At 46.8% G+C, this 13537-nt stretch overlaps 1 pseudogene across 1 annotated transcript; it reads left to right on the forward strand.

The window, feature by feature from the left end:
- The first annotated feature begins 398 nt into the window (after window positions 1–398).
- LOC311100533 (retinol-binding protein 3-like) lies at window positions 399–9354 on the forward strand (annotated as a pseudogene). The gene is made up of 8 exons: window positions 399–1180; window positions 3245–3321; window positions 3505–3929; window positions 4084–5140; window positions 6960–8156; window positions 8355–8545; window positions 8746–8888; window positions 9026–9354. The product of its transcript is annotated as a retinol-binding protein 3-like (transcript).
- The last annotated feature ends 4183 nt before the right edge of the window (window positions 9355–13537 follow it).

Here is a 13537-nt window from a genome sequence, read left to right on the forward strand (position 1 = left end):
TATCATAGAAATTCTAATAAGGAATATGGGATGCAAAGGTTTTTTTATTTGATTTGATGCCCAAAACTAAATACATCCAGACAGAAGCCTCTTTCTTTAGAGTAATAAAACACATTAAATATAGGTAAAAGTGGAAAAGGTACACTCAAATAATCCTGTGGCATACCCAAATACCTACATTATCTCCAATTTGAGAATTTTTGGTCTGTTATTGTCTGGCGGATGCACCACAGATAATACGATTAAAGGTTTATTGGGAACAAAAGCTTCTTATGTCGTTGTTGTTGTTGTCTGAAACCTGCCGGTGAAAACATTCTCTCCTAACAAAGGACTGTCCCTCCGAATGAATGGACCAAAAAGCAGGATAACGCAGATCAAATATAACATTCTCCACAATAATGGCAGTAGGTCGGTTATCACAAGCGTTGCTGGTGCTTTTTTGCCATGTTCTCTACTCCAGCTCTTCCTTCCAGCCAGCTCTGGTGCTGGATATGGCGAAAATTCTACTCGACAACTACTGCTTCCCTGAGAATCTGGTCGGCATGCAGGAGGCCATTCAGCAAGCCATCAACAGTGGAGAAATCCTCAAAATATCTGACCGAAAGACCTTGGCATCTGTGCTGACGGTTGGCGTGCAGGGTACACTCAATGACCCTCGGCTGACTGTGTCCTTCTAGCCAAACTTTGTCCCAGTGATGCCGCCTGCTCTCCCATCTCTCCCCACGGAGCAGCTCATCCGTCTGGTCAGAAACTCTGTGAAGCTGGAGGTCCTTAAGAACAACGTGGGCTACCTGAGGATCGACCACATTATAGGGAAGGAGACCGCCGCCAAGCTTGGCCTGCCACCCTGGGACAACATCTGGAACAAGGTCACCCACGCCTCCTCATTATTCTTTGATCTGCGCTACAGCACAGCTGGGGAGCTGTCCGGAGTCCCTTTCATCATCTCCTACTTCTCCGACCCAGAACCCCGTATTCACATTGACACTGTGTTCGATCGACCCTCTAACACCACTAAGGAGCTGTGGACTATGTCATCTATCATGGGAGAGAGGTATGGAAAGCAAAAGGACCTCATCATATTAACCAGTAAGCATACTTTTGGAGCGGCTGAGGCAATCGCCTACACTCTGAAGCATTTGAATAGGGCTATCATTGTTGGAGAGAGGTCAGCTGGGGGGTGTCACGATCGTTGACACATGATGAGGACCAAGGCGCAGCGTGAGAAACAAACATGACTTTAATTAGTTAAAGTTTCTAAACAAAACAAAACACGACTCGTGAAGTCCACGGTGACAATGACCGAACACAGAACAAAAACCCACAAACCCAAAGTGAAACACAGACAGTTAAATATGGCTCCCAATCAGAGACAACCAGCAAACAGCTGACACTCGTTGCCTCTGATTGGGAGTCACTCAGTCAAACATAGAAAATGACGAACTAGAACACCCAACATAGAAACAGAACACATAGAATGAACACACCCTGGCTCAACATAATGAGTCCCAGAGCCAGGGTGTGACAGTACCCCCCCCTAAAGGCGCGGACTGCGACCGCGCCTCAACTAAACAAAACAGGGGAGGGCTGGGCGGGCATACCTCCTCGGCGGCGGTTCTGGCTCCGGCCTTGACCACCACCCTCCAATACACCCCCCATAGTGCCCCTGGTCCAGTCTGTCGACTTGCATCCCTGGCTTGGTGCGTGGAGGAGGAACGGGCCTTACCAGGCTGACTTCTCGCACCCCTGGCTTAGTGCGAGTGGCAGGAACAGGCCGGACCGGGCTGGCGACGCGCACCGTAGGTTTGGTGCGAGTGGCAGGAACAGGCCGGGTCGGGCTGGCGACGCGCACCGTAGACTTGGTGCGGGTGGCAGGAACAGGCCGGGTCGGGCTGGTGACGCGCACCGTAGACTTGGTGCGGGTGGCAGGAACAGGCCGGACCGGGCTGGCGACGCGCACCGTAGGTTTAGTGCGTGGAGCAGGGACAGGCCGGGCTGGGCTGTCGACGCACACCGTAGGCTTGGTGCGTGGAGCAGGGACAGGCCGGGCTGGGCTGTCGACGCACACCGTAGGCTTGGTGCGGGTGGCAGGAACAGGCCGGACCGGGCTGGCGACGCGCACCGTAGGTTTAGTGCGTGGAGCAGGGACAGGCCGGGCTGGGCTGTCGACACACACCGTAGGCTTGGTGCGTGGAGCAGGGACAGGCCGGGCTGGGCTGTCGACGCACACCGTAGGCTTGGTGCGGGTGGCAGGAACAGGCCGGGCTGGGCTGTCGACGCACACCGTAGGCTTGGTGCGTGGAGCAGGGACAGGCCGGGCTGGGCTGTCGACGCACACCGTAGGCTTGGTGCGTGGAGCAGGGACAGGCCGGACCGGGCTGGCGACGCACACCGTAGGCTTGGTGCGTGGAGCAGGGACAGGCCGGACTGGGCTGGCGACGCACACCGTAGGCTTGGTGCGTGGAGCAGGGACAGGCCGAACCGGGCTGTGGAGACGGATAGGAGGCCTGGAGTGAATAGCGGCCACCATCCTGGCTGAATGCCTACCCTCACACACTCTGTGTGAGGCATCCGCACAGGACGTACAGGGCGGTGTACCCCTGGCCTGGTGGCCTTCTGGATCCGCCCCCTCTTCTCCTCCGTCAGCCCCGTCGTCCATGCCGTGTGCCCCCCCCTAAAAATTTTCTGGGGTTGCCTCACGACCGTCCGACGACGACCCTAATCACGCCGTAGCTCCTCTCTACGGCGCGCCTCCACCGTCTCACTCCATGGCCGGCGATCCATCCCGGCCAGGATTTCCTCCCAGGTCCAGGACCCCTGCCCGTCCAAGATCTGCTCCCACGTCTAGGCTGCCTGCTCCTGGACACGCTGCTTGGTCTTGGTATGGTGGGTTTTTCTGTCACGATCGTTGACACATGATGAGGACCAAGGCGCAGCGTGAGAAACAAACATGACTTTAATTAGTTAAAGTTTCTAAACAAAACAAAACACGACTCGTGAAGTCCACGGTGACAATGACCGAACACGGAACAAAAACCCACAAACCCAAAGTGAAACACAGACAGTTAAATATGGCTCCCAATCAGAGACAACCAGCAAACAGCTGACACTCGTTGCCTCTGATTGGGAGTCACTCAGTCAAACATAGAAAATGACGAACTAGAACACCTAACATAGAAACAGAACACATAGAATGAACACACCCTGGCTCAACATAATGAGTCCCAGAGCCAGGGTGTGACAGGGGGTCAGTGAAAGTGCAGAAGATAAGAATAGGAGATTCTGGTTTCTACATCACAGTTCCAGTGGCCAGGTCAGAGAGTGGAGGGTAGCTTAGTGGTTAAGAGCGTTGTGCCAGTAACCGAAAGGTTGCTGGTTCTAAACCCCGAGCCGACTAGGTGAAAAATCTGTCGATGTGCCCTTGAGCAAGGCACTTAACCCTAATTACTCCTGTAAGTCGCTCTGGATAAGAGCGTCTGCTAAATGACTAAAATGTAAAATGAGTATCTCCCTCTGTAAATATCAATGTCAAGGAGGCTGTTGCCAATGCCAAAAATCTACTGGCTGTCAGGAGTGCCATTCCAAACGCCGTCCAGAGCGTCTCTGACATCATCAGGCAGTACTACTCATTCACAGACAAAGTACCGGCTCTCCTTCAACATCTGTAATCCACAGATTTATTTTCTGTCATTTCAGAGGAGGACCTGGCGAATAAAATCAACTACGAACTACAGACTGTGTCAGAGGACCCTCGTCTGATGGTCAAACTGACCCAAGATCACCCAGTTATCATTGAGGAAGACTTTGAACCTGAGAACATACCAGACAATCCAGCATTTCTCAGGAACCTGGTGGATACAGTCTTCAAAGTACGCATCTTAACTGGAAACACTGGTTATCTCCGCTTCGACAAGTTTGGAGATGTGTCAGTGATGGCCAACTTAGGAGAGCAGATTGCCCAAAAAAATCTAGGAGCCCCTTAAAAACACAGAGAACCTCATCATCGATCTGCGATACAACACAGGTGGGTCCTCAGCTTCCATGGGCATTCTGCTCTCCTTCCTCCAAGACCCGTCACAACAGTTCCACTTCTTCACCATATATGACAGGATCCAGAACACCACCACTGAGTTTAATATTCTTTCCGGCCTCCCAGGCCCACCCTATGGGTCTAAACGCGGAGTGTACATCCTGACTAGTTACTACACTGCCGGTGCTGGGGAGGAATTTGCTTATCTGATGCAGTCACTGCACCGTGGCACCCTCATCGGGGAAATCACATCCGGGACATTGTCATCACCGTCCCCTTCATAAACATCATAGATAACAACAGGGAATGCTGGCTAGGTGGAGGCGTGGTCCCTGACGCCATAGTGCTTGCTGAGGAGGCCGTTGACCACACCCATGAGATCATAGAGTTTCACAGGGAGGTTTGCTCACTGGTGGAGGGGACGGGAGAGCTCCTGGAAATACACTACGCCATCCCTGAGGTCGCCAACAAGGTCAGCAGAGTGCTGCTCATTAAATGGGTTGAGGGCTCGTATCGATCGGTGGTGGTGTCATCCCAGCTGACAGCTGACCTCCAGGAGACGTCAGGCGACCACCGGCTGCACATATTCTACTGCGACGTCGAACCCGAGTGTCTGCATGACATGCCAAAAATCCCGACAGCTGAGGAGGTGGGTTACATCATTGACGCGCTGTTCAAGATCGAGGTGATGCCCGGGAACGTGGGATACTTCAGGTTCGACATGATGGCAGACATAGAAGTGATGAGAGCCATCGGCCCTCAGCTGATTAAACTGGTGTGGAGCAAGCTGGTGAACACGGACACAATGATCATCGACATGAGATACAACACAGGTGTTAACACCACAGCCATCCCACTCCTCTGTACCTACTTCTTCGATGCTGAGCCCCTGAGGCACCTCTACACCGTCTTTGACCGCTCCACAACCACCATGACCAAGGTCATGACCCTGCCTCAGATCCAGGGTCAGAGGTACGGCTCCACCAAGGATATCTACATCCTCACTAGTCACATGATGGGGTCGGCTGCCGAGGCGTTCACGCGGACCATGAAGGACCTTAACAGGGTGACGTGATCGGGGAGCCGACCATCGGAGGGTCCCTGTCCAGTGCCACCTACCAGATATGCCTCCATACCTAACCAGGTGGTCCTGAGTGATGTTACTGGAAAGGTGTGAAGTGTCTCCGGGGTCGAGCCACACGTTGCTGCCCAGGCAAATGAAGGGGAAATAGTTGTCATGTTATTGTTTCTCTTTCCTTTAAATGTTTACTTTGTTTGTCCTGTATTTGTGAATTATATTTTTTGTTGTGTGTAATTTTAACAGAAATATTATTTATTAATTATTATTATTTTTATATTATATTTATATTTATTAATTATTTTTCTGAACTCTGACTTATCTGTGGTATAACATAACCACCCCGAAGCTTGTAAAAAAAAAAAACAACAATAAGGTTGACAGAAAACAGGAAAACTATTTTGGTTATCTTTTTGAAAGTCTTAAGGCACCTTTTGAAAGATTTATTTTTGCACATGATTATAAAATTATGTAATAAACAGATCCCTGACTGTTGCAGGTCTGGAATGAAATGAGTTGCCTTCGATGAATTTGACTAAAACTCCTGTGTGTCATTTTGTATGAGAAATTTGATTAGATTTACAAATAAATCCTCTTGTTCATATTTTATGAATATTTTTGTCTCTCTTTGATGTAGCTAACTCGCTGGGCTACATGTGTGTTGGCTTAAATATGTGTGAGGAGAAAGGGTTGATATTTCATTTCATTATACTATCATCATGTATGTAATTTGATTCATGAAAATACTTTATACTTCTATATTAATCTGTTAATGCATTTGTTATTTGTCCTTTTTGTCATTTGTCAAGTCATGTAATTTGTCATGTTGCGAGTAAAACATAATATTGCCATAATGTAGAAGAGTCTTCAGCCAGTCAGTAGAGGGAGCAGTACCCATACAAACTGGTAGTGAACTACTGTACTCCATTCTCCTACTGTGTAATAGCATCAATAAAATCCATATCAACTGATTGTGAATAGTGTCATGACCAAATAGAGGTCATATAGCTTCAGAAGAGGAAACACCCATTATCTATTTTACACTGGTGTAGTAGGTTGAATCTAACTGAATGGCAAATGTTATTGCTTGCCGGTAAGTTTTCTTCCATTTCTAATCAACACTTGTTGAATAAACTGTTGAATAAACCTGTGAGTTATTATTACCTGAGATGGAACTATTCAGAGTTCAATGTGATATTTATAGACCATAATGCTTAGGGTCAGCCAACGGCACATTAAGAGAGGGGAGGGGGGTAGATGACTTTTAAAATTCTAAGTTCTTTGTATAATGCTGATTGATCATGTGCAGCATGAGTGAGAGATTATAAGCCTAAGTATGGTATAAGGACCTTTTGTCAAAATATACAGTTACAGGTAACATTACACTTCACATCAACTTGCTGACCAACAGAAAGCCTAATTTGAAGGTACAAAAAAATAATTTATTAATTTAGTTTATTAATTTAATTTATTAATTAACGCTGATCTTCAATCAGTGAGCCTTATTCATCAAATGAAAAATATGCACAACACATACAGTGATCTGAATATTTCTACCAAGCATAATCTTGTGTCTGATATCTGTGCCTAGTCAAACCTTACCTCACACGCAAAGCAACAAATATATATTTATCATCTACATCTTGGGCAACATGTTGCACCTACATTGTTGCCTTGTTATTGTCTTACCGAAGCAAGATAATACGATTAAAGGTTTATGTTGAGGAAAATCCTCTTATGTGTGTGTTAACAGAAACCTTTCAGGAGGAACAGTCTCATTTGACCAAGGACCACTTTGCAGACGGACATTCCACCGCAGAGCGGCTACTACTGTGGTTTACTGCTATCTAGAAACCCACCAAGATGGCAAGGTATCTCCTCTTGTTGGCATCGGTGCTGGTCCTCAGCAATGTTGCTGTCCACAGCACTTTCGCACCCGACCTGATTATCAGCATGGCTAAAATTCTCCTGGACAACTACTGCTCCCCGGAGAAACTGACTGGCATGCAGGAGGCCATTGACGCTGCGAGCAGCAACACAGAGATCCTCAGCATTCCCGACCCTGACACTCTCGCCTCCGTCCTGACCGGCGGGGTCCAGAGCACCATCAATGACCCCCGGCTGGTCATCTCCCATGAGCCCAACTACATTCCTGCAGTGGCCCCTGCCCTGCCACCCCTGCCCCCGGACCAGCTCATCGGTGTGCTCCAGAGCTCCATTAAGCTGGAGGTCCTGGAGGGCAACATCGGCTACCTGAGGATCGACCACATCATCGGGGAGGAGTTGGCCGACAAGATTGGCACCCTCCTTCTGGAGCTGGTCTGGAACAAGATCCTGCCCACGTCCGCTCTGATCTTTGACCTCCGCTACACAGGCAGCGGGGATCTGTCGGGTATCCCATACATTGTGTCTTATTTCACTGACGCCGAACCTCTGATTCACATCGACAGTGTGTATGACCGTCCCACTGACACCACCACCAAGCTGTGGTCCATGCCCACACTGCTGGGCGAGAGGTACGGAACCAAGAAGCCTCTCGTCATCCTGACCAGTGCAAACACCAAGGGAATTGCAGAGGACGTTGCCTATTGTCTGAAGAACCTCAAGAGGGCCACCATCGTCGGGGAGAAAACCGCTGGCGGGTCTGTGAAAATCGATAAGATCAAGGTTGGGGACACCGACTTCTATGTCACAGTGCCCTCGGCTAAGTCCATCAACCCCATCACAGGGAAGTCCTGGGAGGTCACCGGCGTGATGCCTGATGTTGAGGTCGATGCTGAAGATGCCCTGGCCGCTGCCATTAAGATCATTAACCTCCGTGCCGAGATCCCTGCCATTCTTGAGGCTACTGGCGCTCTGGTGGCCGACAACTACGCCTTTGAGAATGTCGGAGCGGACGTTGCGGAGAAGCTGGCGGCAGCGAGCAGTGACTACAACATGATATCTTCAAAGGTGGAGCTGGAGACTAAACTCTCCGCTGACCTCATGACACTGTCCGGAGACAAGTGCCTGAAGACCACCCATAACATCCCAGCCCTGCCACCAATGGTAAGAAATTAATGTTGTATTGTAGCCTATGTAATACATTTAGCTATTGAGAATTATTTTAAGTGAATCCAGAGAGCAACTTTTTTTAAATGAATATTTTCCTGAAATAATTGTCTGTTGAATTCAGTAGAACTACAGTAGAATAACATTGCTTATCAATTATGGGGAATATTTTTGAGACATTTATGTTTATTTCAGAACCCATCTCCAGAGATGTTTATTGAGCTGATCAAGGTTTCCTTCCACACGGATCTGTTTGAGAACAACATTGGCTACCTGCGCTTTGACATGTTTGGTGACTTCGAGGAGGTTCAGGCCATTGCCCAGATCATCGTGGAGCATGTGTGGAACAAAGTTGTTAACACTGATGCTCTGATTGTTGATCTCAGGTAGGACTTCTCTTCATAGTGAAAATCAAAGCTCAAATTATGAGCATAGCAACATATTTATGTTCACTAAGATGAACAGAGTTAGAGAGTGGATTACCATTTAGTTGGAGTAAATGGGGCCAGTTGAACCATAGGGAAACATTTTATTTCCAAAATGTTTATCTTTCATATTGAATGAGTTTGAAAAATTGTTTTTGCAGGAACAACGTGGGCGGACCCACCACTGCCATTGCAGGCTTCTGCTCCTACTTCTTTGATGCAGACAAGCAGGTCTTGCTGGACAAACTGTATGACAGACCCTCTGGCACCACTAAGGAGCTGTGGTCTCTGCCTGAGCTCACTGGTAATAAACTTCCCAGTTTCATGACGTGTAGGCTACTGTATAATGAGTTTATCGATTTGGCTAAAGCAGAATAAAATTGTGGGCTGTCAGCAGAATAAAAAATGTCAGGTATAAAAATGACTCGTCTTCTCTCTCAGGTGCAAGGTACGGCACCAAGAAGAGCCTGATCATCCTGACCAGCGGGGCCACGGCCGGCGCCGCCGAGGAGTTCGTCTACATCATGAAGAAGCATGGCCGGGCCATGATCGTGGGCGAGACCACCAACGGCGCCTCCCACCCCCCTGAGACCTTCCGTGTGGGCGAGAGTGAATTGTTCCTGAGCATTCCCACCACCCATTCAGACACAGCCCAGGGCCCCGCCTGGGAGGGGGCCGGGGTCACCCCTCACATCCCTGTGCCAGCCGACGCAGCCCTGGACACCGCCAAGGGCATCCTCAACAAGCACTTCGCCGGCACAAAGAAGTGAACTCCCTGACCGGGGATGTTGGCAGCCAAAGGGGTTTAGGATCTTACGTTCTCAGAGGAACTAAGTATTTAGGGTACAGTTCAATGCACTTCATTGACCACTTATAGGGAGCCAGCCTCTGCACCTAAGCCTTCTTTCTGTAGCCTGTTGTAGTGTTCTCATTTTGCAAGAATATGCGAGAGATTCTGAACAGGATTGTGTTGGTTTTTACTTATAGTTTTTACTTCTGAAAACTACTGTGATTGTAGAAGGATTTAAGAAAGTGTGAGTGATTTTAAATGCTATACTGAAATGTGACTCTTAAAGAAGTGGTTCATAAACTATGGATGTGTTTGTGTTACTGATCCACTAGCCCTTGGCCTTGGGGCATATGATTTGTCAAAGCAGCTTCTATTTTTGGCTGTCAAAAATAATGTGAATTGTAAATTGTGCAAGAACATGAAAGCTGAAACTAGCTTAAAAAGGTGTATTGAATCAAATGCTGAAACATATTTGTGTTTCCTATGATATTCTTATATAATTTCAAGTACCATTGTTAGGACCTTCACAAACAAATTGTTCTGTCTGTTGGGGGTGCATTCTCAAATTTGATGCAGGGTCTTTTTGCTGTGTATGGGAAGAAGTGTTGTGTCCATACATAGTGACTTGCCATGTGAGGCAATTTGGGTCGTATCAATTCCAATGGTGGAACACAATGAAGGCATTGGGAACACAAGAATAAGTATCTATGTTGTGGATCAGAGGTTAGGAGTGGATCAAGAAAACCAAGCTGCTTATTATATTATATAACACCAAACACGTTATTGCCCCACAATGGAATAACTACAAATCCAACCAGATTTTCTCAAGATCGCAATTAAACACACTAACACCTAAAATGGAATCAATCCCACCCATTGTTAGACAAGTTTAAGTTACAGCCTCTTGTAATAATCCATACCAGCAAACCAGTGAGATAAAACTATATTTCAGCCCTGCAGCAAAAACATTTTAGTACAACTATTCATTCAGATTAGAATGTAAAACCTTCCCAGAGCAAGTCTCTCAATTCAAGTAACACTTAACCATTCTGGTTGCTTCCTACAGTTTCAACTTGGCCTGTTATCACAAACATAGTGTATTAGCATTCTGTTGGAGGAGGTACAACCAATACAATACAATGTACTCCCTTTGTCTTTTTTCAATCTACACTTTACAGTCTTATTCAACCACTGGGATGTGAATCCATTAAATCCAGAAGATAGCAGTGCTGTCACGTTCGATGAATGACGGTTCAGACCAAGGCGCGGCGTGATATGCGTACATATCTATTAAACTTTAAACATATAACAAAACAACAAAGAAAATTAAACGTGAAGTCCAAGGTAGAACACACAACATACCTTACAAGGAACAAGATCCCACAACTAGACAGTGCCAATAGGCTGCTTAAGTATGGTCCCCAAACAGAGACAACGAGCGACAGCTGCCTCTGATTGGGAACCACACCGGCCAACATAGAACTAGACATACTAGATCCTCATACATAGAACAAGCACAACAAGGAATATACACACCCTGACTCAACATATAAGCGTCCCCTGAGTCAGGGCGTGACAAGTGCAGCTAATTTCTAACAGAAATGAAGCTGTAACATCTCAGAGGCACACAGATACTGGTCACTGAGAGCGGATATATAGTGAGTGGGCCAGCTTTTGGCAGGCACAAGACCTGTATTTTCAAAACACAAGGATTAAACAGGATCCAGTAAGTAAGGGAATAACTGTACATAAACACATGCTGAGCCAAGGGGCAAGGGGTCCCAGACATTAGGATTTACCCCTAAGGAGGCTATTCACAGACCACAAACAGAGGCTTTAGCTGTGTGTGTGTGTGTGTGTGTGTGTGTGTGTGTGTGTGTGTGTGTGTGTGTTTGTGTGTCTGTGTGTGTCTGTGCGTGAGTGCGTGCGTGTACTGTATGCATGTTATGGCTCTTCAATATTTACACTGAGAACCTCCAGTAGGCAACTGAGAGAAGATAAGAATGTGCAAATCAGCATGTTATGCGTTCATTACAGTCTCAGCAATTGCATGTTATTCTAACTGTGTAATTACATGTCAATTACATAGGCACCTCATTCCAATGAGGTAATTAACTGGTAGGGCCAGTAAACAAACAAGGGTTAAGACTTAGTGAAGAATAATGCTTAAAAATAATTGGGCAGATGGCTGCTTGTGTTGGAATACAGTATAATTAGGCTAATTTACAGTGAGTAAGATTTTATCCTGAATAAATAAATTAACTTTCTTTGTCTAGGGAAGTATACCTAAAGTATGCATTTAACATTGAGGGCATACATGCTGTAATAAAAGTATGCAAAGCAGCAAAGTGGTCAAAGTAGAGAGCAGTGGCGGCCGCTGATTGGCTGAATACCCAGGGAGTGAGGTGGTTGGAGTTGTCAACAGAGCAGCATGACAGAAATATGATGCCAAGTTTTCAAACTACCGGCAGTTTATTTGAGAAGATATATAAAGCTATCTGTGCATTTGAACAACAGCATTTAATACACCTATTTCACTTTTGTAAGTAAAAAAAATAATTGGAGAAGCATGTAGAGCTGCTTTCTCAGACTCCACTGCTGCTACCCACTTCAAAATGCACAGGACAAAGTGCACAGAAATGATTAATGGTGTTCTAGCACCATACTTTCTGAAAAAGTTGGTCGTAGATGTGGGTGAGCAGCGTTTTAGCCTCCTCCTCGATGAGTCCACGGATGTAAGTGTTTCTAAGTACCTGGGTGTTGTGAAAAGGTACTTTAGTGACACCAAGCAGACAATTGTATCAACATTGCTGGGGCTTGTTGAGTTGGAGGGAGGAAATGCCAAATCTATAGCCCGAGCTGTTGTGGCTTTCCTCGAGAAGTGTTGTCTTAAAAAAGAGAAACTCCTGGGGATATGGAGTGACAATGCCTCTGTTATGACAGGGATTAACAATGGGGTCCATAAAGTGCTGAAGGAGGAGTATGGCCTCAAAGATCTGGTTCTTATTCGCTGTGTGTGCCACTCTCTGCAGCTTGCTGTAAGTCATGCTTCCAATGACACCATCCCCCGTAGTGCGGAGTACTTGGTATGAGAGACTTATAACTGGTTTTCAGTGTCTCCAAAGCACAGGGAGACCTACAAGGCCATATGTGAGACCATCAACTGTGGGGAGAAAAGTTTACAGATAACCAAGGTGTGTGCCACACGTTGGCTCTCCATTGAACCAGCGGTTTCATGCATTTTGGACCAGTGGGAGGAGCTTAGGCTGCATTTCGCAGTCACCAAGTCCAGTGAACACTGCTACATGGATGAGGTTTTATACTCCATGTACAGTGATCCTCAAAACATATTGTATCTGACTTTTTTGAAGTCAGTGCTGGGTGAGGTACAGTTGGCCATCAAGGTTTTTGAGGGAGAGCAAGTAGATCCTCTTAAGCTACTTGACAGCTTGGTTAGCCTGATCTAGTCTGTGAGCAGCAGGGTGCTGAATCCACAGGCAAATGTTGATGTACTCAAAGGGCCAATAGATGGATACATCAGTCCCAAACCGTACCTTGGTTACCTTTTTGAGTCAAAGGCAGCTGAGCTCCACCTTGCACCTGAGGATGAAAACAATGTCCGAAAGCGGTGTGTAGCCTTCACCATCTTCCTCACTAATGAGTTGAGGGTGAGACTGCCGGACAACATCGAAGCATTGCAGTCCATGTCAGTTTGTAATGTGGAGGAAACTCTAAAGCACAATAAGAGCCCTGGAGAAATAGAAAATATAGCCAAGCTCCTTGGCTAATCCCCTGCAGAGATAGACAAGATTGTCCAGCAATGGCGTGCCATCCATCTTAGTAAATGGAATGAGACAAAAAACACACTGGGCTTCTGGAGTGAGATTTGGAAGTTCAGGGATGCAGCTGATTTTTTACTCACTTTATGTCTCTCCCACGACGTTATTCCTCTATCCTACAGTGTCCATCACAATTACATGCACATGGCCAACTATGCAAATTAGGTGATGACGTCATTTAGCGACTTCTAGCGACTTTTAGGACAGCCAATAGCTACTTTCCTTACTGAGGAGTTGGCAACACTGCTTCTCAGCATTTGGCTACTGGTAGGCTAGCCTTGAAAGGATGGTCATGCGAGACTACAGGTGAGGTAGTTTAATGGT

Source organism: Coregonus lavaretus, assembly GCF_964263955.1.
Source record: "Coregonus lavaretus genome assembly, chromosome: 25".
NCBI lineage: Eukaryota > Metazoa > Chordata > Actinopteri > Salmoniformes > Salmonidae > Coregonus > Coregonus lavaretus.